Source organism: Enhydra lutris, unplaced genomic scaffold (assembly GCF_002288905.1).
Source record: "Enhydra lutris kenyoni isolate GAN:26980312 unplaced genomic scaffold, ASM228890v2 scaffoldscaffold11, whole genome shotgun sequence".
NCBI lineage: Eukaryota > Metazoa > Chordata > Mammalia > Carnivora > Mustelidae > Enhydra > Enhydra lutris.
In genome coordinates this window covers 35,605,467-35,632,937 of record NW_019154095.1, presented here as the reverse complement: position 1 = coordinate 35,632,937, position 27,471 = coordinate 35,605,467, and the positions used below count along the sequence as shown (strand labels likewise).

Genomic DNA, 27,471 nt, shown 5'->3' with positions numbered 1-27,471 from the left:
TCTCCTGGGATTTGCACAGTGGAGGAGAGTCACTTTACCTACTTCCAAGGTGGCTGCAAAGATTAAATGAAATAATGTATGAAAAGTGCTTAACAGGAGGTCTGGTGAAGAGGAAGCACTGGGGAAATGTTGTGACACGTGTGTGTGTGCATGTGTGGAAGCGCCTCACCAGGAGTACCTGATTATCATTAACACGACCGCAAAGCAGCTTCTTATAGGGCAGGCAGCCGCACGGCTGTCTCTACCCCTCAAATATCAATAAGCGCACGTCAAGAGAAAAGGCTGGAACACTGGAATCCCTCACAGGGAGAGGCATAAACTTCCCTTACTCTTCCCTCTACTCCGAGAACCATCATAGTTTACATCTCTGAAATTCTCCAGGAGGTTGGGGAAAAAAGCAATCCGAGCACTCCCAGACTCCATGCTGGCCAGGCTATCCTGAAAGTAAGCAGAAGCCAGGCACGCAGATCAGGCTCCAGGGAAGGGACTCGCCCACTGAAGCATCCCAACGCAGAAGAGCCCCTTTGCAAGTGGCTGGCACAGTGTAAGTCCTAGCTGATGGCACAGCGAATCCTAGCCTTTGCCCTTTAACTACGGTGTTTCTCAAGAGTGTAAAGGACAAGCAGACCTAGCGTCACACCCTCTTTATCTCAGCTGCCAGCCTCTGTGGGCAGAAAGGCACCCCACAGGGGCCAGGCTGAAAGCCTTGGGCCAGACACTGGGCAGTGTCAGGAGCTCCCGCCTCAGCAGCTCCGCGACCTCCACCATGAAAGTGCACAATTCAGCTTTCAATCCTCTACAGAAAGGAGATAAATTATAAAGCCAAAAGGTTGGATGGGCTTAAAAGCAGGGGTCAGGGGGATGCGAGGGCAGAGCAACCCAAGATTCAGAACAAAGGTCAACAGAGTCTTCCAGTTACAGTCCCACTGCACCAACCACAGGCCTCCTAAGAACAGGAAGGAAGGGACCCCATCCCTCCCACCTCTCAGCTGCCCTATCTCCCCACCCTGTCCAATTCCCTGGCTCAGTGATGGGCTTATACTGGGCAGGGCTAGGAATCTTCTCTCCCCATAGGCTGTCACACTATAATATTTGCTCTGCTTCCTTCCTTTCCAAAGCCTAACAGATTAGATTGCAGGAGTCCTATCCAGCTTACTAAGACAGATGGAAAACTGAAAGCAAGGCAACTCAAACTGCTCAGGGTAGAAAGAAAAGGCGGGGCAGTCCAATGTGCCAGCACGTAGACCCTCTTTTCCAAGCCCTGGGTCCACCTGCCTCATGAAGAACACAGGAAATCAATGAAGTACCAGCTAGATGCACACCATGAAGACCGTGGTCCTGCTATCTGGGTCTTCATAGCATTCCAGCACTTTCAGGAAACACCCAGCAAGCAAGCAAGAGAGCTGGTTGTTCAGGAGGATTTGACTGACAGAGCCAATGCTTCTCCCTTCCCACTTCTGCAGAATTTCTCCATAGGTAGGCACCAACCAAAACCTACATGTCTTCAGGATTTATTGTAACCTTAGTAAAATACAGAGCTCAATGCGGTTCAGCTCACTAGGAAGACAAGATGGGACATGCAGGCCCTACTTCCTTTTACAGAAGAGAAAAGAAAGCACCAATAAGGGAAAAGAAGGGCTTGCAAACTCTACCCAGGAGCAGGTGGTTTGCAAATCAATACCCAGGTGATCACCCTCATCTGTAAGGTGAGCAAGGCGCCCATCATGAACTAGCTGAAATACCACCAGGGGTGCCACAGACACTTTGTAAAAAGTGGGGCTTACAAAAGGGAGACAAGGTCTAAAAGCAACATCCAGAGGAAACCCGCATGCACCAGCTCAGTGAACCGGATTTCTATATGCTTGGGGTACTGCCACACTGCTCCTTGCCCTTCCATCCGGACAGATGCCAACAATCCGTGTACCTGCAGCCATTCATTCATTCATTCTCCCCTTCAACAAATACCTGCCTAACAGCTAGGTGATGTCCTACATCACAGTGGCCATACAGTCTAGACTACAAGCTAGACTTTTGCTATGCCGAAAGTCATTACTCTCAAGCGGCACGCAAGGAAAAGAGAAATAGCTGAAATGATGGTGCTTTCCAAATAGCCTCTCCTGGTTTCTTAAAGCATGCCGGATCTCTATTTTAGCAATCCACTTTGTGTCCGAGGCACTCGTGGACAGCCTGTGTCTGCCATCGGATTTAAGCTCCCTGAAGACAGAGGCTGGCCTTACTTCGTCACTGCCTTTCACATCCTTGTTATCCATGATATGTCAACCGAATGCAACTGTGGAACAGAAAACAAACCCTCCTATTCTTTCCAGACCTTTGGTTTCACCGTTTCTGAAGGCTTTGCCACCAAACAAAGAAAACTGATGGAGCTCCAAAAAGGAAGAGAAAGGGGACTAAGATATATTAAGAACATGAGTACAATTTTGGAACTTCAGCCCAAGTGCAACCACCGCTCAGCGGGCTTACAGCCACAGCTGGCATCCTGGTAGAACGCTTTTCCCCTCCCTCTTTTCTGCTTCTCACGCTCCTCTGGAAAACCCCATTTGAAGTCCTAAAGAAAGAAAAGAGGAGGAGCGGGAGAAGGAGTTAGAAGGGGAAGATTCAGCTAGAACCCAAACTCAAGAAGAAGGAAGGAAACCTTAGGCGAAAGGCTGGGTAGCGGGGAGGGTTGGCCTGGGGGAGGAGATGTGTGAGGCCCCAGTGGAGGTGGCCACACCGCGCCTCCTCTCTGGAGGTGCCTGTACACTTCTCCTTCCTGCACGGCCTCTTCTGCCCCTTTTCTTCCCTTCTTTTTTTTTTTTTTTTAAATCTATTTATTTTTTGCTTTTTTGTTAGTTTGATGAAGTAACAGTCTTCAGAACTAGAGCAGAAAAGGGAAGCGTGTAAGGTGAGGAAGAAGTTGGTGAGAGCGAGAGACAGCTCTCTCAAGGGTGCTTTCCCAATCTGGCACCGAACCTGCGTTTTAGGACAGTTTTCCTACAAGTCACCCCCCACCCCCAGCCCGGAGTTCCAGAAGCCCCAAGGGCCCGGTCTGCACCCAGGGGAAAAGAAGGGATCTGCCTAGGGGAGCCCTGTAGGCCTGTCACGTAGTAAGGTAACAGGGGAAGAGGAAAACGAGGCTCCATGGCCCAATCCGAGCCCGAGGGACTTGCCTGGGACGCTCTCCGCTCTCCTCCCCTACCCGCAGCCGGGGCAGTCGTCGCGAGGCCGGTGCTCCAGCGCCAGAACCCGCAGCGAAGTTTCGCCGCTGCAAACGTGAGAAAATGCAGCTCAGCAGAACACCCGCCCCCCGCTCCCGCGGCCCCACCCCCGCAGCCCGACCCCTGGCGGTGGCGACCTTGGCCACCCCGGACGCTCCAGAAGACTGGAGGAGGGGCTGCCCTCCGGGATTTCCCGGGGGCTACGGGAGGCGCCCAGGGGCTGCGGCGACCTTTCCCTTCGCCGTCCGCCGCCAGGGCAGGCGCACCCCGCCCCGCCTGCGCGCCCTCGGCGCCCCCGCCCGGGTTCCCCTGCTCCCTCTGCTCCCCAGCCTCGCCTGCCCCCGCACGCCCCTCCGCGCCTCGCTGCGCCCGGACCCGCGAGGGCGCCCCACTTACCCCGCCGTGCGGCGGCCGGGGCTCGGGCAGGGTGGGTTACATCGGGGTGGGACGCGCGTCTCCGGCAGGCCGGGCCGCCGCTCTCGGGGGATTTCTTTATCTCGCCGCCAAACTCTCGGTGCCTCTAGCTCCTCTCGCTCTCCTCCCCGCACCCCCACCCCTCCTTCTCTCTTGTCTCTCGGCTCTTTTTTCCGGGTTAATTACGTTTCGCATTAAAGCAAAACCCAGCCCCGGATGTGAGTACAATGCTCCGCCGAGCCCGCCGGGGGAGGAGAGGGGTGCCGGGGCGCCGCGGGGTGGGAGGGGGCGCGGCCGGGCGCCGCGGGCTGCGCGGAGGAGGCGGGGGCGGGGCGCCCGGGAGGCTGCCCCGGGGGCGGCGGGCCAGGCGCGGGCCGGGACCACCTCGCCGGCGTCGGCGGCCGCGCAGGTGGGACCGGGGCAGCCGAGACTGCCGCGCGGAGGAGGCCCGCCTCGGACGCCGGGCCCGGGCAGCAGGTGTCCGCGGCCGGAAAGGGGCCCGGGGCTGAGGGCATCCTGGAGCGAGGGAGGCGAGCCGGAGCGCGGGCTCCCTCTTGAAGCCCATTTCTGCTTCCCAGAGCCGCACCCAGCGACTTCAGCCGGGCCTCCCTCGGGTCCTGAGCCCTTGGCCTTTCTAGGGCCGCGGGGTAAAAGTTCAGGGTTGGGGTCTGAAGAAGGAACGTTTTTCAGGGGTTGTCGTCAATGTGCCAGAAGAGTCCGCGGGCGCCGGACGTTTTAACGAGGGGTAGAGGGACTTTCTCAGTGTGACGCAAAGACGCCTTTCCTGCGCTCAGGGCAGAGGGTGCGCTGGAAAAAAATGGGAAACGGACAAGCATACATGAAGTAAATAATGCCAAGGGGGACCTAAGAGAATTACTGCGTGCCGGGGCAGCCCCTGCAGGATCTCGTTTGGATTCACGCAGCAACCGAACGGGTATCAAGCCCGTTCACGATGAAGAAACCGAGACTCAGAGACGTTAAGTAATTTGCCCTGGGTCCCACAGTCAGTCAATGGCAGGTCTGTCAGGTTCTGAGGCCGGCATCCCACGTGTGGAGATAATTTAAATATCCATAAAGTCAGCCACAAAACCTCCGAAACAGGGACGCATAGTGGATTCACCAGTGGGATGGAGGACGGAGAGATGCTGTGTCTGGGGACTCTGACGCAAATGTCTTGAGGCTTTGAGGGACAGGAGGACAAAGGAAGATGCTTGGGGCTCTAGGACTGGGACTGGCTGTGTGAGAGTGATGGAAACGCTGTTCCAAATCCCACTATTGTCGGGGAAAGGCACGCTAAAAAGTCTCCAGGACCTGAGGCAACACAGCTGGGGAGTAGGGGACCGTGAGGACCGAGGGGGGCAGCAGGACGACACGCTGCGTGCAGCACACACCCCGAAAGCACCAGTGATGAAACCACACAAGTTTCCTCTTCCATTTTGATTGCCAAAGCAAAACTGAGCCATCAGTTCTCTCAGGTGTGAAACTAAGGCTCTTTGCTCTAGAACAATTTGCTTCGAATGAGGAAGGAAAGGGGAACACAAGAAAAAAAAAATTTCCTTTGAAATAAATACATCAACCTCAGGTTTTTTTCTGCTTATGAAGATTTTTGCAACTCATAAGTTTCAGGCAACATAACGTCTTAGAGGAGAGTGTTCTCTGGAACCAGATGGACTGGGTTTGAATCCCAGCTCTGCCAATTATTAGCTTTGATCCCTGCACAAAGGACAACATTTTTGTGCCTCAGTTTCTATCTGGGTCGTTATGAAAAGTAAATGAGTTAACATTTGTAGTGTTTAGATTACTGTGGAGCATGAAGTAGGTGTTACTTAAATGTGTTTTAATTTTAAAATTAGATTATGGGTTTCATCGTGAAAAGGAGCAAAATTCCACCCGGCTCCAAGCAAATCTGACTGGAACTGACGGATTCCAGTGTGAGCAATGAGGTAAAAGTCTCAGATTTCATGGTATGGTTCAGATTAAAACCCATAAAAGTCTACTCCCCATGGGGCCTGCCTGAGTCACTCACTCACAGAGCCACAAATATTTCCTGAGCACTACTGTATTGGATGCCTGGGAAGTGAAAGGAGCCAAAGGCCTTGGGTCTCATTAGGAGGATACAAGTGTCACTAGAAGGTTGAGGCAGCCTTGTATCCCTCTTGGAAATGCTGTGAAAATAGCACAGAGGATAAGTACAGTTAGCCTTTAGAGGAACAGGACATCTGGAAGGAGAGGTAGAGGGGAGCTTATATCAGAAAGGAAATGGACTTTGAAATGAGCCTGAGAAGATGGGTACAATTTTACTGGAGGGGGGGCAAGAACACATTGGACTAGGAAGAGGGTCATCAGTTAACTTTGGATGATGCTCATATTTCGCTGGGAGCCCCGTTTACAGTCCCATTTGCCCCTGCCCAGGACCTGGATCCAGTTAGACTACAACCTCTGCCCTGATTCCACTCCCCTATCCCCAGACTTCTGGTGTTCTTCAGTGGACTCCCCCCATCCCCTCCTGTAGGGGACACCACAAAGCAGGTGTCAGTTGGGCTTGCACCCTGCTGTGTAGCCCCTTCGCTATCTCTTCATCTGGACATTTTGAAAATACTTCCATTACCTGATTTTATGCATTCATTATTTTCAGTGCAATAAACAGCTCTGGTGTCTGAAAATGTAACTGCCTGTGGGGAAAGGAATGTCAAGAAAGGGCCTTTCAGGGCACCTGGGTGACTCAGTCAGTTGAGCATCCACCTATTGATTTCAGCTCAGGTCATGATCTCAGGGTCAGGGGATCAAGTCCCGCATCGGGCTCTTGTTCAGATTCTTTCTCTCCCTCTGCCCTCCTCCCTGTGCTCCCTTGTGAGTGTTCTCTCACTCTCTCTCTCTCAAATAAATAAATAAATCTTTTTTTAAAAGTGGGGAGAGCCTTTCACATCACGTATTTCAGTCCCCTCATTGTGTCTGCAAGATGAGGTTCAATTTTGCTCAAGGTTTTGCAGCTAATTAAGGGCAGAGTTGGTTCTAGAACCCAGGATTGACTTTCCCCAGAATATTCCAGTACTGACTTCCCCAGAATATTCTGGTATTCTAGTTTTGGTATAGGAATCTTTCTATGAAGGTGGAGACTTCTTACCCAGAACCCAAGAATCTAGACAGTAGTCTATACGCTAGCCATTTATTTGTGTACTTTCTATTTATTTCCAACATTAATGGCTGGGTAACTAGACGGCCTAATAACCTTAGATGGGGAGCCAGTGCGTCCTCTGAGCAAATGCATTGTTCTCTCTCCTTAAAGATACCCATTGTATAAGGTACCAGGCAGCAGTCAGGGCCCATTAGTTCCACTGGGGAAAGTGTGAGACTCAAGAGCTCATTGGCTGATCCTGGTTCAGGCCAGTTAATTTCACACAGAGAGAAATTGCTCCACGGCCATTGCACCTCTAACGCTAGCTGGTCATTTCATAGTTCCTGTCGGTTTCCATAACAAAGTACCCTCCATTTCCAGAAGGATTACTCAAATTACTGTTCTCTTCAGTCCTATTCATTCAACAATTATGTGAACCTATTACCATTTTTCCTCCCACCAGGTATCTTGCATTTACTTATTATCCACGTGCTTGCTAAATGCTAATTGTACGTGGATTATCTCACTTAAGTCTTAACTGGGAGCAAAATACTAATATGTTCTCATAGATAAGACGAGGAAGGAATAGAGACTGAGCCTAGATACAAACCAGTGCAACCAGCACAGCCTGATGCCAGAACCTTCTCTTTTAATCACTGACTTTGTGAAAGATACAGAAAGACCTAACACAGGGCTCCTTCCCATCCACATTTTCCATAATTGTCATCATTTAGTATTTCCATTTCATCTCACCTGGTAATTTCATGTCCAAGGATATGTGCTCCAGATAGTCGTCTGGAGACATATGCAGTATATGTGGAGTATATGTGTCTGTGCACACATGCAGTGTATACATATGGAATATATACACACATACTCACTGCAGTGTTGTTCATAATGTTGAAAATTATTTCCGTAAATAAAAATTATACATTTTTACTATATGCAGAAAGAGTAGAAGACTACATGCCAAACTGTTAACCACAGTTCTCTTAGGGTGAGGAAGGAGGGGTTATAATGGCGTATCTCACTTTCTAAGAGATGTATTTCTGTAATGTTTCATTTTTTGCCATAAGCATGCCTACATCTGGTTTTCAAAAAACAATAATGGTTGAAATTTTTAATTAAAAAAATTTTAGGTTCTATTAGAAAGCATATTTTAGCCCTCAAGGAGCCCATCCTTGACGCTGGGAGGGAATATAACATATACAGAAATAACTATCATAAAAGCCAGAAACTCATAACACAGATTGATGGACAGAGATACAATTCTGTGGGAATCAAACCAGCTCAGTTTGAGAGATGCAGGAGAAAATGTGTAAAGGAGATGGCACTTTGGGAGGACCTTTGCAGGAAAGGTAAGATGTAGAAGGTGGGGGAGTGGGTGAGAACACACCGCCTCCCAGTGCAAGACCAAATCAAGGAGAAAGCGTAGAGGCAGGAACGCATGGGATCCATTTGGGGAAGTGTGGCCAGTACAGTTCAGTTGGAGCCCGGGAGAGTAGATGGAGGACTGTGATGGGGAACAAAATAGGAAAGAAAGGTCGCTGGAGGGTCTTTGTTGCTAAGCTAATGACTTGTATTTATTATTTTAGGCTTCAAGAGCCCCTGAAGGTTTTGAGCAAGGAAGTGACACAATTTGTCATGAATAAGCAGTGATTTCATGGTGACGGCTTAGTGACTGGACTCTAGCGCCAAGCCGTCAGGATTTGCATCCTGACTGTCACTAATTAGCTGCATAGTCATGGACCAGTTATTTTACTTCTTTGTGTTTCCATAAAACGGGGAAGGTCGTGATAACAGATAACCTATCGCATACCATTGTCTTTGAGATTGAGTGAATTAGTGTTTTTCAAGACACATGACAAGTGCTGAGATTGTTACACTTAAAAAAAAAATAGCATGATACCTTTGGATTGAGATCTTTGCATTTCGTTTTGAAACTTTTATTACAAAGAGCTAAAATTACATGGTAAATTATTAACTGTTCCTTCTTTTCCCTCACACAGGTTTAGAGATTATTAATCTCCTTTTACAGGTGGAAGAATTTAGGTTTTAAGGAGAGAGATACAACGTTGGCATCACACGGCCAGGCGTGAGATGAATCCACACATTCTGAATCCTCATTCAGTGACCCTGGCCAACACCCAGGGTTATCTCTTAGCTCAAACTCTCAGAACCTGAAGAATAGGAAAAATGGGGAGTGGAAGAAACTGGCAAATTCTCTTTATCTGATAAGGGAAATAGCAGTAAGGGACAGTAATTAAGGTAAAATAAAAAAAGATACAACTTTGGAGGAACCTTTAAAAGTCTGTATATAGAATCAAATTTGTAAAATATAAATACATATGTTGATAATGCCCCCAACCAGAAATCATATGCTGAAGACCAAACACTTGGAGATAAGGCTTCTAGGAGGTAATTAAGGTTAAATGAGGTGGTAAGGTGAGTCCCAAATCTGATAAGATTGGTCACTGTATAAGAAGGGGAAGAGATCTGGGCACCTGGGTGGCTCAGTGGGTTAAAGCCTCTGGTTTCGGCTCAGGTCATGATCCCAGGGTCCTGGGATCGAGCCCCGCATTGGGCTCTCTGCTCCGCAGGGAGCCTGCTTCCCCCTCTCTCTCTGCCTGCCTCTCTGCCTACTTGTGATCTCTGTCTGTCAAATAAATAAATAAAATTAAAAAAAAAAAAAAGAAGAGGAAGAGATCTCTACCTCTGTCCATGTGCATCAAGGAAAGGCCACACGAATGCCCAGTAAGAAAGGGACCACCTGGGGCACCTGGGTGGCTCAGTCCTTAAGCATCTGACTTTGGCTTAGGTCATGACCCGGGGTCCTGGGATCAAGCCCCGCATTGGGCTCCTACCTTAATGGGGAGGCTGCTTCTCCCTCTCTTACTCTCCCTGCTCTCTCTCGCCATCTCTCTCTCTCTCTCTCTCTGTCAAATACATAAATAAAATCTTAAAAAAAAAAAAAACATTTTAAGAAGGTGGCCACCTGTATGCAAGCCAGGAGGAGAGCTCTCCCCAGAACCCAGCCATGCTGGCAAACTGATCTCGGACTCCAGCCTCCGGAACAGTGAGAAAATACATTTCTGTTGTTTAAGCCATCCAGTCTGTAGTATTTTTTATACACATGTGTATACATACACATATACATGCATTGCATACATACACATGCCAAAAATTATCTCCTAGTAACAAAGTTTGGAAAATATTGCTATACAGCTAAATCTGACATGAATAAACCTCAGAACTGAGTGCACATCCTGTCCCCAGAAATAACAGTCTGCTGGCCAAATGCACCATTACTATTGATTCATGCTGATGGCATTGTTTTTCCGTCAGTTTGAATAAGTACAGTGCTCCGCTCGGGTTCCTGCATCTCCAGCAATGCCCTGTGATTACACGGGAAGGATTGGGCCTGTGGAATCAGAGAGAGAGGATGAATAGATATCTTAGCTTTGGATCCATGACCACAGTTTAGCACTAAGTTAACTTCAGAGTTGCTTAGACTAGTTACATAATTCATTCCTCAGCAGTGATCCTACGGGGTGGGGGTGGGAGCTGCTGTTAAGAAGTTCTTGTGGGTGAATACAGTCAAAGTCATTAACTAGAATAAACTCTGTCCAGTTCATTCCAAGAGATGTCTGTGGTAGTCGGTGAAGTGAGTTCATTTTTATATCAGTGGTTCTTAACCCAAACTGATTATTAGAAAACAACAAAAAAGCACCAAGGATATTTGGACATAGATGTATGTCCTTCCATTATTTTGTTAATAGGAAATATACACACAGTACAATGACCAAAAGGGGCAAAAGAGTAAGATTGAACAAGAATTTCTTCCACTCACATTTCCCAAACACTGCTGTCCTCCCCAGAGAGAACCAATGTGTGTGTGTGTTTAATAGTAAAAAAAAAAAATCCAGATTTGCAAAGATATACTTAAAAAGTTATTACCTATAACTATCTGAGTTAGGTTTACAGATGATTCTTTAAAATTATTATGTTTCTGAATTTTCCAAGTATTCCTTAATAGGCTTGTCGTATTTTGTGATTAGAAAAAAATGTTAATTTTAAAGTAAATAAAAAGATTTTAATTTAAAAGTACCTCAGAGATCTCATAGCTGCTTTGTGATTTAAAAAAAAAATACAACTAACTTTATCCACAGATTGTCAGTCTATTGATATATTTCTCAAAATAATTTAACCAACTTGTTTCCATGCACATAAAATTCCTGCCACTGGAAAAGATATACAGAACCTGATTACCAACTTGAACCCTGAGATCTAGTGAAACTCATTATGACTCACTGGAAACAGGTAATTGGCTCAGGAATCTTCTTTCAAATTTCATCATAATTTGTATGATGACTCCACATATCTATCAAACTATATTAAAAGTAAGTGTAACACTAGACTGGAGAATTAAGCCCAATCCAGGCTAACACCTTTATTTAGTAATTAAATAATAACAAGCTAAATTTATCCTTACATCTAATCCTTAATGATGCTCTGAATGTTCTAATTGGATAAATAGCCAAATGCACCCTCCAGCATCTGAGGTCAAAAGATGTCATAGTTTTGGCTTGCTGAAAAGATGTATAGGGATTGTGAAACTGATCTAGAATTCACCCTTCTGGAAACTTGAATCTCTGGAATGGAATTCCAAACACAGAAGACAAGAGGGAAAGGGCCACTGAGTAGCCGAAGTCCCTCTTTAAGGAGAGCCTTTCTTAGCCTTTCTTCCTGCTTCTGATAGAATACCTAATTTCCAAAGGTCCAGTTATGTGGTTTTCTTGTCATCACTAGATTAGAAACAGTTAGGAAATGGAGATGATATTAGAGATGGAGGAGGGGCGGGATGGAGGAGGAAATTATTTTATTCCATTCATTCCTATGTCTGTAAATGGATTAGCTGACAACAAAAGAGGGGAAAGAAAAGTTAAAAATTCCCAGAGGTTATATGTGCTCATATAACGATGACGATCTTTGTCATTCCTGGCGCTGACCTTGAGGTAAGAAAAAGTGGTTGAACTGTGATGGGTGCCTTTATTTTAGGTGGGAAGTTCCATGTGGTTTTGCTGCTAGGAGTGGTGGCCTGTGCAGAGGAGACCACCTCTGAGAGCAGCAGTAGGAGAAAATAGGATTCACTTACACTCTTTTACCTTTATAAAGTAATATATCATGTACATTATGTATCTTTTGTTTAATAATAAAAATTCTAAAAAAAAACCTCGATGCCCATACAAAAGATTTTACAAATAAAAAGTTAGTGAAAATAAAATTGTAGAACTAAAAATATTGAAGACTTGAAACCATAAAACTCCCAGAAGAAAACATAATGGGTAAGCTCTTGGCACCACTCTTGGCAATGATGCTTTTAGATTTAACTCCAACTAAAAGCAAAAATGAACAAATGGGACTACATCAAACTAAAAATCTTTTGCACAGCAAAGTAATAAAATGAAATGGCAACCTACTGAATGTGAGAACATATTTGCTAATCATGTATTTGATAAAAAGCTAATATCCAAAATATGTGAAGAATATATATATATAAAATGTCATATATATTTATATATAAAATATCATATGTATATAAAATATCATGTGTGTGTGTGTGTGTGTGTGTGTGTGTATAAGCAACTTGGTAGCAAAACCAAAAATCTGATGAAAAATTAGACATTTTTCAAAAAAAGACATGCAAATAACCAAGAGGTATATGAAAATATGCTCAACATTATTCATCAGCAGGGAAATACACATCAGAACGACAATGAGACGTCACCTCACACCTGTCAGAAGGGCTATTATCAAAAACACACAAAAGATAACTATTGTTAGTAAGGATGTGGAGCAAAAGGAAGCTTTGTGCACTGTTAGTGGGAATGTAAATTGCAGCAGCCACTATGAAAAATAATACGGAGATACCTCAAAAAATTAAGAATAGAACTACTATACAATCCAGCAATTCCACTTCTGGGTATATAGCCAAAGAAAGCAAAATCACTACTTCAAAGAGATACCCACATGAGCTATCCCACAAGAAAATGTAATACACACACACACACACACACACACACACACACACACACACACAGAGAATACTGCTCAGCCAATAAAAAGAGGGAAATCTTGACATTTGTGACAACATGAATGGACCTTGGGGGCATTAAGCTAAGTGAAGTAAGTCAGACAGAGAAAGATAAATACTGTATGAACTTACTTATACGTGGAATCTAAAACCAAACAAACATAGAAACAGAGAACAGATTAGTGATTCCAGAGGCAGAGTAGGAGGGGTGGGTGGAAAATGGGTGAAGGTGGTCAAAAGGTACAAACTTCCAGTTGCAAGACAAATCAGTTCTGGGAATATAAAGTATAGCATAGTGACTATACCTAACAACACTGTATTGTATATTTGAAAGTTGCCAGGAGAATAGATCTTAAAAGTTCTCATCACAGAAAAAAAAAACTGTAGCTACGTGAGGTGATGGATGTTAACTAAATTTATTGTGGTGACCGTTTGGCAATATATATTGATTTGGTCATTATATTCATCAATTTATTTGATTAAATTTTGTGTGTTATATGTATATATATTATATTTATATATTATATATAAATATTATACATATATATTATATTATGAAATAATATTATGTCTTCATTATATTATAAATACACATATATTTAATATAAGCATATATATTAAAGTGTACAAGTACATTGTACACTTTAAAATTTTTATTTTTATTTTTTTAGAGAGAGAGCATGCAGGCACAGGCCCACAACGGGGGGGGGGGGGGGGGCACAGGGAGAAGGGGAGATTCTCAAGAAGACTCCCCGATGAGCCCGCAGCTCAATGCAGGGCTCCATCCCAGGACCCTGAGATCATGACCTGAGCCAAAATCAAGAGTCAGACAAATGCTTAACCCAAGCGCCCATTGTACACTTTAAACTAATACAGTGTTACATGTCAATTATATCTCAATAAAAATGGAAAAAGTACAAAAAGATACAAAAGATACAAAAAAATTGTATGCAGTGAGATACCACTACACACCTATCAGAATGGCTAAAATAAAAAATAGCCACAATGTCATATGCTGGTAAGGATGAAGAGAAACTGGATCATGATACATCGCTGGTAGAAATGTAAAATGGTACAGCTCCTCTAGAAAACAGTTCAGCCATTTCTTTAAAAAGTAAACATGCAACTATCATATGGTCCAGTAATTGCTCTCCTGGGCACTCATCCTAGAGAGAGAAGACATGAAGACATGATCACACAAAAACCTATACGTGAATGATTATAGCCCTTTTATTGATAACAGCCAAAAATGAAACAACCCAGCTGTCCTTCAACTGGTGAATAATTAAACTGTGGTAGATCCCTACCATGGAATACTATTTGGCAAGAAAAGGGACCAAGCTACTGATAGACACAACAACAAGGATGAATATGCAGAAAAGTTTATGAGTGAAAAGAGCCAGTCCCCAAAGTTTACATGCTGTGTATTGACTCCATTTGTATAACATTCTCAAAGTGAGGACACTATAGAAATGGTGAACCCGTAAATGATTGTCAAGGTTAAGAAGGGTACAGGGTAGGAGGGAATTGGGTGTGGCTATAAAAGGGCAGCTGGTGGGGGCGGGGGGCTTGGGCTGATGGAAATCTTACTCTTGCCAGTGTCAGTGTCAGTTTCCGGTTGTGATAGCGGACTGTGGTTTACGAGTCGCCACCACCAGAGGAAACATGATCTCTCTGAACTATTCCTTACAACTGCATGTGAATCCACAGTTATCTCAAAATAAAACATTTAAGCAAGGAGAAAAATGTTAAACTAAAAAAATATTATGAGAGTCTCGTGCTTAAATAGATACTATCTATTTTTAAAAATCACTTGGGACGCAACATATCCCTCTTGACCCTCGCTGAACAAAGCCCACATGCTGGTTAAGCACACTTTCACATATTGTGGCTGACAGGACTCAATTTGTGGTGAGCTAACATTTAGTTTTTAGTTCTGATATGAAAAGCAGGGCTGCATCGCTCTCCTACCTCCGCTGCTCCAATCCCTAGGACAGAGCTTCCCCTGAGTGCATTTCCTCTGCCATTGGGGCATGCGGTTCCTTCCATCCACTTTTCTGCCTTCCTTAAAAAGCAGGCTTCTGATACTTGGAGTAAGTCCAGAACTTCGCTGGTATTCAAGAGAGTCACTCTCCTATGACAGGGTGCACAGAAGGGTTGGTGAGATCATTTTAATTCGTTACCATAAAATGCTGCTGTGGCTCCCCCATATTCAGAAGGTGAGAAGCAAGCATTACAGCAAAAGTCTGTTGAACGCAGCTTCTAATTACATGTCACTGAGTACGCCGGGAGTCAAATCACGACCACTGAAATGGAACTGCGTGTTCTCGAAATAGTTCAGCCATGAGGTCTAGGGGCTGACTTATTTCTGGTTTCTCCAACTTAAGCCCTTGTTCATGACCCTGTAACTACCACCCAGTTGAGAGAAGATGGGCAGCACGGTGAGGGGCACAGAATTTGGACTAGGGCACCTCAGTAGGTAGAACGTAGATAGAATGATGCCTATAATTTTTATTGTGCAAAGTTGTAAAGGACCTAGAAATCTAAGTACTATATTTTGAACAGAAATGCTAGTAAGAGAATGATATAAAGCAGAGATCTGCAAACTTTTCTGCACTTACACCCCTAAAAAATGCTGAAGACCGTGCATCCCTTCACACATTTTACGACGTCTCTAACTCTTCATCACAGGTTGGAGTGCTCACAGAGGATGTAGTCTGCAGATTGTTTTCATCAGATGTTTTAAAATAAAACTGTTATATCACCCTTTTTAATGCATCCAATAGGATCTAAGTACCATAATAAATTGACACCACTGTTCCTTTCTCAAGATGAACATGAAGTTCTTTAACAGAAATGCTCAATCATTCCCTTTCCTCCATGACTATATTTTCCTTCCACTTCCCTTAAAGATTTGTCTCCAAATGTCATATATCTTTATGACATCTTTCATTATTTGAAAATCTATCATTTGGGGATCTTTTACTGATTACTTTATCATATATTTTGAAAGTAACATGCATGTGTAAATTGATTTTATAATTTCAAAGACTATCCTGTGACCGGAAGGTATTAAACCATTTCCTCAGACTAGGACATTATTATAATTATTAGTAACACAATGAATATGTATTTTATTGATCATTAAACAGAAAATAGTAAAATGTTGGAAATTACCCTCCTAATGAGAATTATCTCTCCTAATAGAGGAGGATGGATTTTTACAGATATGTATTTGTATATATTTACCTTTACATGTAACTAGTTCAAATATCCATCCATTAATATTACTTATTGCAAGAGTGAATAGGTTTGGGGCGCCTGGGTGGCTCAGTGGGTTAAGCCTCTGCCTTCAGCTCAGGTCATGATCTCAGGGTCCTGGGATCGAGCCCTGTGTCAGGCTCTCTGCTCAGCAGGGAGCCTGCTTCCCTCTCTCTCTCTTCCTGCTTGTGATCACTGTCTGTCAAATAAATAAATAAAATCTTTTTTTTAATTAAAAAAAGAATGAACAGGTTTAACACCAATATTATCTTTATTTCTCATTTTTATGAATGTAAGCACTGAGAAAACTTGTTTCACATTACTAGGTAGATGGGGCCACAAGGAGTTTTGTTATGACAATGTCCATCCAGGGCTGATGAGAAGAAAAGAAACTAGGGACATATTTCTGGGTTTATGGCTTCAGAGGCACACCTGGAATGACTCAATCACTTACAAATACAAACCCTATATAAAGATTTGTAGCTGGTCCACCTTTGCCGGAGAACTTGAGATTCGTTTTTCAGCAGTGCCAAACTGGCGATGTCATTCAATTCTTTGGACTCCTTCACATTATAGGTCAGATACCACTTAGAGACCTTCCTTCAGAAATTACAGTGGAGGTTGTGCCTGCGTGGGGCAGAGAGCATGTGGGATCTGTCTGTACTTTCTGCTTCATTTTGCTGTGAACCTAAAACTTGCTCTAAAAAATAAAGTTTATTTTTTTAAAATTATTTTAATGATCTATCCATGGTTGACTCAATTGGGTTTTCCTCCAAAGTTTTATGGAAAACAAGACATTGGAAAACATCTAATTTGTATTTCACAAATTGGTATCTCAGTTGTAAAAGCTTTTGCTTTCTCAACACAAACACAAATATTTCTAATTGTTCCTTGTCTTGGCCCTAGAGGTTTTTACAATCTAGGACAATGGCTTTCTTTCCTTTTTTGAGAAGGGAGGAAGGGCTGATGTGTCAGGAGGGTGGGAGCAGAGAAGACCCAGCGTGACACCCCACTCTTATTTTACCTCAGGTGGATCCAGACGCTGAATCCCTTGAAACCATCTACCCCGTGGGCACCCACCATTTACACACCACTGGAGTAAGGGGACTTAAGAACTACTTCTACAGCACCATAAAGTCAGCTTTGGGGGTATTGTTTTGTTTTTTATCTGAAATTCAGATTTAACTGGGTATCCCATATCTATCCCTTTGGCAATCCTATCCAACCCAAATCATTCTCTTCAGGAAATGGCAAACATGAAGACCCCGGCAAGACTCCACAAAGCTCTTGACTGGGGAGCAAGGTTCTTTCATTTCTCCATCTATCTACTTCTCAAATAGAATTACTGTTTTCTCATCTCTCATCTTGGCGTCCATCTTTCTCTCCCCAGCCCCAGTCCCCGGCCTTATTTCCATCCTTTGAATCCAAAGCAAGAATGTCAGCAGAAACAACAGCAATGACAACAATCATGAAAGCAGGAAAGTTTTTGGAGGAAACCAGGCCAGTGAAATGCATTTGAGAGGAGCAGACAGTGTGTGGGTACAGTGTGGGCAAAACATCTCTGTCCTGTCCTCTCAAAAGCAGAGGCTGAACACAGGAGGAAGGGAGCAGTCTCTTCTTTCAGACAGAAACCACATATATAAAATTTGTGACGATTCTCCTTTCCAGTCTTGCCCGTGGACACATAATAAAAAACATTATTCGAGTCCAGTTGCATTTCCTATACTCTTTGGTGCTCTCCTGAGCTGTTCCTTAGGAAAAATACCAGCAAGCCTTCCCGTTTTTTCTTCCCCCTTCTGTTCCTATTTACTACCACTGCCTTCTCACCCTCCCCTCTCATCTCCCAAGCACCAAAAATAATTTGAATTTCAAACTTTTTTTTTTTCTTGGCCTTCCTGTGGGTGTGGGAGGACCTCCTTTGGGAATTGTTCTGGATCTAGTCGGCTCCATCTGTAATTTGGCAAAATCTCTGTCTGCACCCCGCCCCCACTTCCTTTTCTTGATACATGGGAGTCCGGGTGTCCCCCACCCCACAAAGAACCTCCTTGATCTAATCCTTAGGGAACCAAATCAGAGGAGCCCCCCAGGGAGGCCTGGTGGGTCTGCAGCCTTCACTTACCCGGCCCCTGGTTTTGGAAGGGCAAGATCTCTCTGCACAAAAAAGCCAGCTTCTCACCAGCCAGAGGAAGCCACCTCCCGCAGGCCGACGGCTCCAAAGGACAAGGTGACTTCCAGGAGGAAGGCAAGATCTGTGCTTTTCGGTTCAGGAGACCCAAGGCAAGTTCCTGTTTCAAAGACAGAGTTTAAAAAACTGATTACGTTCAGAGAGTTTTGTGTGTGTGAATGTGTGTGTGTGTGTCTGTGTGTCCCTCTCCCCAATTCACCCACGTGATCCCCTTGATTTTCCTAAGGGGGACAGCTGAGCTGCCTTTTCAAACAATCTCTCTGGACCTCCCCCCGCCACCTTCCCCATCAGCTGTCATCATGGCCATTCCTGAGCTAGTGTCTCAATACTCTGGTGAATGTTTGTTACTGACAAAAAAAGAAAAGGGAAAAAAATGAGAGCAAGAAAAAGGACTTCACATCTAAGAGTTTCCTGTGGTTTGGGACAGTTTTAGTTCAAGGCTTTCATGATTTATTTTTCCCTCACTTTTTCCACGCTGAAGACAGGGGTCAGAAATGCTGCTGATGACCTGTAGAGCTTGTTTTCTTTCTTAGGTCCTATAGGAGACACTCTCCTTGGAAGAATTGGAAGTTGAAAGGGAGTTGGAAGGGAGCAGCAAAGTAGTTGATGCCCAAGGCTGAAGACCCAGTTAGGTGCAGGCGGATCTTTGGTGCTCCCCAGAGCCGCTGGGAGGGGGCACCCCTGGTTGCCTGGCCAAGAGGCACCAAAGACAGGTTTCACGCCTCTGTCTTCATAGCTACTTGTATATTCCTCTACTTTGGCAATTTCCTTAGCGTAAAATAGGTATAATAATGCCTAACACACAATGATAGTGTGAGGAATTAATAAAATGAGGGTGTCTAGTACAGTACCTGACATACGGTAGGTAGACCGAGAATTAATGTTGGTTGAGCATGAAGTGCACTTATCACATTCTATTCTGTTCATTCACTTATTTGTCTTATCACCAGACTCTGAATGTCTTACTCATTCTTACATCCCCTCTACCTATGACAGTGCCTGTAATGTAGTAGACACTCAATACATATTTTTAAATTAATTCATCAAGTAATTAATACCTGTTCCAACCCTCACCCTGGCCCCATTTTTTTCTTGCTGGTCAAGAGTATACTCTTTGCCCTCTCCTGTGTTTCCTGGACAAGGTTCTGGAACTCAAGATATGAACAAAAAATTGCCACACTTGAAATGGATGAAATGATAACAGTCCATTTCCTAGAAATACCAAAGGGAGTTTTCCCAGCAACCACACTGAAGGGAAGAGATTAAGAAGCACAGATTCTGTGGGATATTATTATTTCGAAGTCCACTGCAGAAAAATGATGTGTTTGAATTAAAGCCTGAGTCCAGGGTGCTCTTTATATTCAAAGTATTTCAAAGAGCAGAAAACAGCAGACTCCCCAAGGCCCTTCAAAGAGGGAAGAACAGCATTCTGAAAGAAATAAAAAGAGGAAAGAAGGAAGGGAGAGAGGAAAGGAGGGAGGGAGGGAGGAAGGAAGAAAGGAGGGAGGGAAGAAGGAAAAGTAGAAAGGGAGAGAGGGGAGGGAAGGAAAGAAGAGAGAGAAAATGGGCCAGGGAGAAAAGGAGGAAAGCTAGAAGAGTGGATTTCACAGCAGACACATGGAAATCACAGTAAAGCATGGTCTACTGAACACAGAATTTTATTAAACCCTCACTAAAATGACAATAAATGGAGGAAAGGAACATAAAGGTTCAAGGACAAAGAGAATGGGAAAGCATCAACAACCAAATATAAATTTTAAAACCTTAAGAAACACAAAAGCTGTGAGAAGTAGAAACTAAGCTACCATACCAGAAAAACCTAGACTTGCAGGAGTTGGAAGCCAACAAAAAATCAGCTCTTTGGCCATCTCCAAGCCCTAGACAGGCTGAGGGCTTAGATGATCAGGTACCTCTGAAAAGGGTAGCAGGGCAGGTGTTGGTTTGGGTGCGGCAGAAAACAGGAAGATTGGTTGAAAGTTTGTGTGAGGAGGAAGAAGACTGAGAAGTTAAACAAGACAGACTCAAGGCTTAGGAGCTAGAATCCACTGAGGACAGAAATAAATTTACTAACGAGGGGCAGATTCATTGAAACTTGTATTTTGAAGGGTAATGCCACAACTTGTGCCCCATCTCCCTTATCCAACTTGGCTGGAAGAATGCTGGAAAAGGCTTACACCTCCTCAATTCCCACCCTCCCACCACAAGGCAGGAGTGTGGAGGAGTAATCTCATTGGGAAACTGTCCATCTCAAGAGAAAAACTCTACAGAATCTGTTATTTTTCTCACAGTGCAATGGCTTTGGTACAGCCCACCTGTCCTCAAACCTCCCACATATGCTCAACACTTTCAGATAGATTTTTAGTGCCTCACTTATAACTGTAAACCAACCATCGAGGACCATCAAATATTTGAGGGAATCCTCCAACATCAAAGATAGACCTAGGATAGACCAAAACAACAAATGAGGAAAAACCAGGGGAAACTTGGAAGAAACAGAGATAATGCAGGGAGAGAGAAAAAAAAATACTTTCATATTGAAGTAAAAAGAGATGCTGTGTTCTCTGATGCTTTTTAAAGAAAGAGAGAGAGAGCATTCAGAGAACAGAAAGACTCATGGAGTTAACAAATATGACAGGAAAAAAATTGAATAGGAGAGCTGAAAAATAAATTGAGGAAATCTACCAGAAAGTAAAACAGAAAGACAAAAAAAAAAAAATTAGGAAGTAGGAAAGATGAAAACAATTAAATACAAATCCAAGAGGCTTAATAGCTTCTTAATAAGAGTTGCAAAAGAGGGGCACCTGGGTGGCTCAGTGGGCTAAAGCCTCTGCCTTTGGCTCAGGTCATGATCTCAGGGTCCTGGGATCGAGCCCTGCATTGGGCTCTCTGCTTGGCAAGGAGCCTGCTTCCTCCTCTCTCTCTCTGCCTGCCTCTCTGCCTGCTTGTGATCTCTGTCTGTCAAATAAATAAATAAAATCATTAAAAAAAAAAGAGTTGCAAAAGAAAAAAAACAGAGAAATTAATTCATGATAGAATCCCAGAACTGAAGTACATTTGTTTCCAAATTATAAAGGCCAATGGGTACTCAACAGAGTGAACGAAAGCATCACGGTGAAATTCCAGAACTTCAGGGATAAAGAGAAGATCCTAAAAGCTTTCAGAGAGAAAGAAACAGGTCATACTCAGAAAAGTCAAGGAATCAGAATGGCACCAGACTTCTGAACAGGAGTACTGGACAGTAATGGACAAAGACATCAAGGCCTTTAAAAAGCCTTGAAAAATGAAAAATGATTTACAACTGTGACCCTTATATTCAACCAAAGTAAAACTAAACATGAAGATAGGATAAAGGTATTTTTCAGGCATACGTTGTCTAAAAAATTCACTTCCCATTCACCCATTCTCTAGAAAATAAAAACCAGATTCCTGAAAAAATGTAGGCCTCACATATGAGGGAGGTAGAGGGAATTCTCAGGATGAAGAAGAAGGAAAGTTTCAGGATAGTTGGTTGCACCAATCCCAAGGAAAAAGCAGTCCAGATCAGAGCTGGCCGACAGAGAAATACAGGATTGCTGGTTATGGAGACATCCAAATTAAAAAAAGAAAGAAACTGGGAGATCACCTATTGTGTTTGAATGTCTTAGAAAGAATTTTATAATTCTATGAGAAAGTTGGAAGAAGAATTAATGACAGATACATGGAAAATCAATTAAACAACAATAAAAAGGTAATTATTAATGCCAGGAAAAACTAAAAGTTATACAGGAAAGAAAAAGTAATCACAATGTACTACACGACTCTTCTCTGAACAAAGTTTACATAAATACTAATGTGAACATTAATATTGATTTGATAAAAACTGTTATGTAACTAGAAAGGGGAGGAGTAAGAGAGCTAAAATCTGATATTCCATAGTAAGATGTGCACAGAAAGAAAAATTAAGAACTCGTCTCATAAGAATGATCTATGAAACTAAGATGGTAAAGAGCATGAGAAACTTCTAGGCTAAAAGTCGAAGTGATTGCCTCTCAGGTAAGGGCAGCAAGTAAAGCAAGGCACTATTTTTTATTATAAGCCTTGTAGTACTATTTGATTTTTTAAATGGTGGCAACTTTTATTTCCATAATGATAACCTGAAAATTGAGAAAACAGGCATTCTGAGTTCTGGTCCTAGTTCCCTCCCATGCTATGGGATCTCTGTTTCCTGTATGTCAAACGAGGGGCTGATGACCTCTGTCTTTTCCTTTCCTATAATGGGGCAAAAATCAGAGCCCAGTCAGTAGAGTCTCCCCAAACACTCTTATCCTCTGAACTCCTGACACTTGATGTCCCTCTCTTTTCCACAATAATTATATTTACTTACCCGGTAAACTGGAGATTCTGGGGCATCTTTATGCAGCTTGGAGAAGTTTCTACTACATTTTCTTTCATATCAGATGATCGTCAGATGCAAAGAATAAGGGCAGTATTGGGAAATCTGGTCTCTCTTGTTTGATGACATCATGTCCTGCTCTCCGACACAGTCCTTGTATCCTAAATCTGATCAAGTATTTTTGGCCTTTCTCCCCATACCAGTTGAAAACTTTCAGATGGTAAGGACATAATTAATGGGGTTTTTGTTTGTTTGTTTGGTTGGTTGGTTGGTTGGTTGGGGTTTGTTTTCTGTTTTTTGTTTTCTCATTCCACATTGAGCATGATAGTGGTTTGATAGCTATCTGCTGAGCAAGCAGACGGGGGTCTGCCCTGTCTTGGTGAGAGTTCCTGCAGTGCACGTGACTGGAAAGGGGACATATTTATTTTAAAAGAGTATAAAAACAGCAGGATGACGGTGAGGGATTTTGGTCTAAGAGCCCGAGACGCTGCTTGAGTGGCTTTCTGTACCAACTCTGTTTCTATTTTCTGTTGGTTGCTTTGTCCAGTTCTTGGATGCATCACTGGGTTAGGAACTAGAAAACACCAAGATTTTAACTATACTTTGCCACTAATACACTGGGTGACCTTGAGAAAGTCGGATGTGGTCCTTTGGCCTCATTTCTGCCCACGTAGGATGAAAGGATTGGACCAGATGCTGCAGGCCCTTCTGGTGCTGACGTTGTGGGAATCAAGACTGTTTACAAGTAGGTAGACACGGGGATGGGACTGCGGGGGGGCCCCCTGCTGCCCTGCAGGAGGATGATGGCCTGAGTGGCAATGGCATTGTGGAATACGGGGGGAGAGGAGGAATAACAGGCAGCACCAGGTGGCAGAGGGCTGAGCCAGGTGACAGATGTGAAAAGGGAAGTAAAATAATGTGCAAGCGAACTGCAGGTGGAATTATTCATGAAGAAAAGAGCACCTCCACCCGCTTCACCTCAGGTGACCCTGGGAAGAAGGCGCCATTGGCCTGCACGGTCTGTGCCCACTGTGTCGCTCAGTAATTCCAGAAAATTGTGATGATACTATTTCCATCAAAGTTCCAAAAAGTGATTTTGAAGAGACTTGGTGGTAACCACGTGGGGAAGAAAGCCAGTGAGCATTTGGGGTGAGGGTTGGGAGGGGCTGAGGTGGGGGGGGCAGGGAAATCTGGGAAGCAGTTGTGTAAACACATGTTATGGAGAACGGGCGACAGTGCTGTGTCTGCCCCTGCACTCGCACACAACTTACGGTTGAGAAGGCCCCTCCCCACGCCACGGCTCTTCTCAGAAATGCTCCTTCTCCCTCCATCCCAACTCCGGTTTCAGAGGGGGAGTCTCCATGTTCTTCTGCATGTTCTCTGCCTTCCCGGTGTAGTCATTTGGTTGCCGATGGATACTTCCTCTCACTTGAACCCATCACGGTGTCTCACTCACCTGGCTCAGTTGATAAATCTGTGACGCACTTCGGGCCCATGAGTCAATTGAATTGGGATATTTCAAATCACAGCTGCGTGAGAAAAATCCAGATCCTTTTGTGTGTGTCAAAGCTTGGTGTGAGCCAGAGTATGGCTGGTGGAGAGAGCTGTTCTGAGAGAATGAAGCTCTTGGGAAGGAAAAAAACAAAATAGTAAGAGTTCTAGGAGCTACTGAGCAAGTGGTTCCCTACAGCCCTAGTGTAGCTGACATCTGAAAAAGTAAAAGCCCCATTTGAGGTAAAACCCTCCTCTCACAGAGTTACCCCTTTCCCTTAAGGTACATTGAGTTATTTCTGTTGCTTGGAACCAAGAGTCCCATCTAACACTCCAAATCTAGTTGAATATTTAAAAATCCAGACTTTCTCCTGTACTGGACTACTGCAGTTTTTAATTTTAAATACGTTCCTAGAATTAGTAAGAACTCATGATCTGAAATACAATTTCTACCAAATTTTGGAGCCAATCAAATAATTCTGCTTAAAAATAAATTAATGTTGGGGCACCTTTATGGCTCAGTCGATTAAGCAGCTGCCTTCAGCTCAGGTCATGGTCCAAGGGTCTGGGATCAAGCCCCGAGTCAGGCTCCCTGCTCAGTGAGGAGTCTGCTTCTCCGTCTTGCTCTTCCCCTCAGTGTTTATATTCTCTCTCGCTTTCTCTCTCTCCCTTGCTAAAATAAATAAATAAAACCTTTTAAAAAATACTAATTAATGTTTGACTTTTCCGAACATTTGATCTGGACTCTTCAACAGTGAACCTTCCAGCAGTGACTAATGCAGTCTGGCAAAAGTATGACATGTGAAACAAGGCCATTGTCTTGCTGTCTGTTTGACATAGTCATGTTTTTCAAGTTCATTCTTCAAAATGAACATCTGACCTTAAATGCTTTTGATATGGTTGCTGTTTCTTTAGCCAAGCCTACCAGATACACCTGGGTTGTTGCCCATGGTGGGCACTGCGAAAAGACCACAGTGCTCTCATCACCTACACTGGAATCTCCAAGGTGACTCAGCACAGAGTTCCAAGCATCTCCATGAGCTGACCGGAGGTGGTGAAAGAATGAAAACTCCCTGCCCTTCCTGAGCTAGAAAGTATGAGTACCAGCTTGCATTAAGGTCCTCAATGGAATCTATTCATGCACTTACTAATTCACTCAGAAAATATTCACTAAGTGCCTTTTCTAGGTGCTCAGGGCACAGTGGTGAAGAAAACAGGGACTGTTTTTGTAGAGCTTATATGAACAAGGAATGAGTGACCTAAGTGTGGCGAGCACTAGGAGTAAAGTGGAACGAAGGAGCAGAGAGTAAGGAAGATCGAGGAACACTCAAAACAGAGGAGGTGACATCTGAGCAGAGATCTGAGTGAGGTTGAGGAGTGAGCCATGAGAGATGAGGGGGAGAGGGTTCCTGGTAAAAGAAACACAAGTCGGAGGCCCTGCAGCTCCGAGTTCTGCTTGTTCAAGGACGAGCAAGGCCATTGCTGCTGGAGCAGAGTGTATGGGGGAACGTAGAGGAGACAAGGTTGGGAAGATCATATGAGGACGTGGTAGCGTATATGACCAGTAGCATGGCACATCTGAAACAGTGAGTAGTTCATACTTGGGACAATGAGTTGACATGAAGAGTTTGTTTCTTCTGCTTATTTTGTCTTTTTGCAATCATTTTCAAAAGTATAATTGGGTCTCATGGTAACTAGTCCCTTCTCCAACCTCTGTCCCTAGCCCCTTTACTTCTCCTCCCCAAAAGACTCTTATTTCTCCCTGTGCCTCCTTATCCCCTTTGCTATGGCCATGCAATGTGACTTCTGGATCCCCTGAAAGTGTTTGCTATTTTACCACCGTGTCTTAACTCATGATTCGTCTCTTCTGAGCACAGTGCTGCTTACCCCATCATCTACTCATCTTTCAAGACAAACATCAAATGTCACCTCACCTGTGCAATCTTTCCTGATCACCGCCTCCAAACAGAATGGACCATTCCCTCCTGTGGGTCCTCGGAGCACCCTGGGCAAACTTCTAGCATAAGCCGTTTATCACTTAATGGCACTTCTTAGTTTGTCTGCTTCTTTTCCTGTTTACATGTGAGCCTCTTTTACTCATATTTATTTCCTACCCCTTAGCATAGATCTTGGAATACTTTATTGTATAAAGAGAATGAGTTTCCCTCTGTTGTGCATATTTAAATTAAACACGATAGTTCTGCCAAAGTAGTAGGAGCCCAGATGCTTACAGTCATACACATACAGTAAGAATGTTAATGAAAATGTCAGATGAGACTTACAGCAGATCTACCTGACTTTGAGCTATTAGTGCCCCCGCCATCAGCTGCATCCCAAGGTTGATTCTCATAGGGAAGGATGGAGCTGGGAAAGAGTTTGAGCAGGCACAAGTATCTAGGGGGTGCAGGCTGTTTCGAAACCTGTTTCTGTGTCAAGCATCTCTCGGCATACTGCTGTGGCCACATCATCTGACATGTCTGTAGCTCTCACTCAGTAACAGGTGGCACAAGGGACCCATTAGCTGGTGGGCACGGGACTGTTGGAGACTGAGCCCCTTGCTCTATACCTTCCTGTGACATGGTCAGCACCGTGGAGCGAACACTGGAGAGAATAAAAAGCAAATATCTTGGTCCCTATGTTTGGGGAAGGGAGAGCATGATTCTATCTATAGAAGGCATTAACTGTATTTGTCAATCGATGTGTTAATATGTGAGACGTAGCTAGCACGTTACAGAGGACTGTATCATCAAGAGCTGGATGGCATGTTCCAGATGGTCCCTGTTATGGATTTTTTCCAGGGTCTCTTGACCTTGAGGTTGAAGGCCAATATGTGGCTTCTACAGCTTGTCTGCCTCTCATGCCCTGGGCCACATGCCGCAGAACGTAAAGAGAATCCAGAAATGCCTTTGCCAGGTGCTCCAAGTAGTTTCTCTGCTGCTTATTCCAAGTGCCTGCCGTGTCCTAAGAACACATTTGGAACGTGTGCCTGCCCTCCCTCTGCATCTCAGAGGAAGGTGACTCGAAACTGACCTGGAAGAGTGAAGGGGTGGCAGGTTTGCCGAGCCCTGGGAAATACATACGGGACGATCGTGGTCTGAGCCTGCTGCTGCCCAGGGTTGGAAGAACTGTTGTCACCAGTTACTTTTTTATGAGTTCTCATTGAAAAAAGTCACAATTGGACACCAAAGGCAAGTGTGCTCCTGGTGAAGAAGACCAATGACAGTAAATTCTGCTGCTCCCCGGACACCTCCCGCTGCAGCAGCTGACCCAGCCGCTTTGCCAAGAAGACGTTGTTGCCTGAGACGGGATCCCAAGTAGCCTTCC

The 27,471-nt window shown here is 44.1% G+C and overlaps 1 protein-coding gene across 1 annotated transcript in view; it reads right to left on the bottom strand.

The window, feature by feature from the left end:
* Positions 1–3,769, bottom strand: part of LOC111144491 (pleckstrin homology domain containing A2) — a 55,920-nt gene extending 52,151 nt beyond the window's left edge. The window contains exons 1-2 of the mRNA XM_022498792.1: positions 3,612–3,769; positions 3,168–3,262 (exon numbers count right to left, since the gene is read on the bottom strand). The gene's annotated coding sequence lies outside the window, so the exon portion shown is untranslated. The remainder of the gene's footprint in view (positions 1–3,167; positions 3,263–3,611) is intronic.
* Positions 3,770–27,471: the final 23,702 nt, after the last annotated feature.